The following is a 1,833-nucleotide window of genomic DNA, read 5'->3' on the forward strand; positions in this document are numbered from 1 at the left end:
ATTTCATTCTCTTTTATCATTAAGGGCTAATTCCGGTATTAAATCGTTGTCAATTTCTACTTAGGGTCTACGTTCAATAAAGGAACCACTCCCAAGTCTAGACCAATGTGGAAAGAACAAATCAATCCACCAAGGCATCATTTCCATTGGGACATCTATCTCTCGAAGGGGAGGCATCTCCCCGATAGATTCCTCTAGTGCCTCTTTTGAGGTATCATGGCCCGGCCAGTTTTCATTTCATTACTTTCCAATTCTTTTCATTACTTTCCATTTCTTTTTATTAATTTCCATTTCTTGTCATTAATTTCCATGCTTTAGACATTTCATTCATTAATATCAAAAACTTATTTCAAAAGTAAACAATCTATATTTCAAAATCTTTCAAACACATTTTCAAAACATTCAATCTTCCAAAACGTTCTTTACTTTCAAAAATATTATTCCCTTCGAGGCATTCTTTCAAAATATCTTTTCCAAAAACATTTGACAATCTCTAAACATTTTATATATCAAACATTAGTGTTTCTTTATCATAAAATCATTTTTCCATGTACTCCAAAGTGGGAAAAATGCCAACACGTACTCACATCAATCACAAATAGGTTAGCTAGTGCTCTTTTAGTTCCTTTCCATAGACCAATCCTCTTCAAACACTAACTACACCATATATGGACATAAGTCATTAAAATGACCAAAATACCCCTCCAAGGTTTAAATACTAAATTTTATTGCTTCATACTATTCCTCATGAAAAATCATGAACGTGGGCGAAAACCGCACGTAAAACCGAGTCTATATGCAAAAGATATGAAGAAGACAAGTATCTTCACAGTTAGAGATTTTCACGGCCGTGGAAATTAAGGTATGCATTTCCACGGGCCGTGGTTACATGCTTGGACACACCCAAGACTCTATTTTTCTCAAAATAACACCCTACTTTTCATAGTTATTAAATACCCTTTTCCAAATCACTTTGTACCATTTATTTAGGTCCGCACACATGATTAGGAGGTGTTTTACCATCCAAACACACCCCACTTAATCCATTAAGTGCTAATTGAAACCATTAAGCATATGATGATCCTTAAATTCAAATGAAAGTCTAACTAGACCAATTTTCGAGTATACATTCTAAAATTCACATAGTTTGTTTCTAACTCATTGAAACTCATATGAAAGTTGTCAAGTACATGAAACCACATTTAATCTCATTGTAAATACATAAACTAACCATGGAATCCTCAATTCCATTCCATGTTTCCCAAATTTCCCTTTAGGCTAAAATGATCACTAGAACCATTTATATATCAAGAGATACTTCATGTTTATGTTTCAATTCCATCTCTAAAGTGTCAATTCATATCCATGAATTTCATTCACCTCTTAGATGTCAATTAACATGTAGTTATCCCTAAATTTTCCAAAATGCCCTTATGACCAATTATTCCATACATTCATTTAAAGAACATTCAAAACTTCATGTTTTTAATCCAAATCATTCAAAAATATCCATTCATGACTATGAACTTCCTTTACTCATCCAATACTTCAACTACAATGGATTCCATTGATTTCATCATGGTGTCCCCAAATCCATTTTAATCCAAGCTTATACATGATTCTACCATCATGGATGAGTTTGAGCACTTCTATTGGATTTGTTGTTGTCAAACATCATCTTGGTCATAGAATCTAATCCAATTTCATCATCAATTGCAATAACCCAAATTTTGAGGTTTCTAGGGTTCATGAGGGTTTTCACCCAAATTCTCAAACTCATCAATGGGATGATTGGATTGAGATTGGGAACATCAAAAGAACTCAAGGGAGGTT

The sequence above is a fragment of the Lactuca virosa genome, chromosome 5 (genome assembly GCF_052849685.1).
Source record: "Lactuca virosa cultivar CGN04683 chromosome 5, Lactuca_virosa_CGN04683_v6, whole genome shotgun sequence".
NCBI lineage: Eukaryota > Viridiplantae > Streptophyta > Magnoliopsida > Asterales > Asteraceae > Lactuca > Lactuca virosa.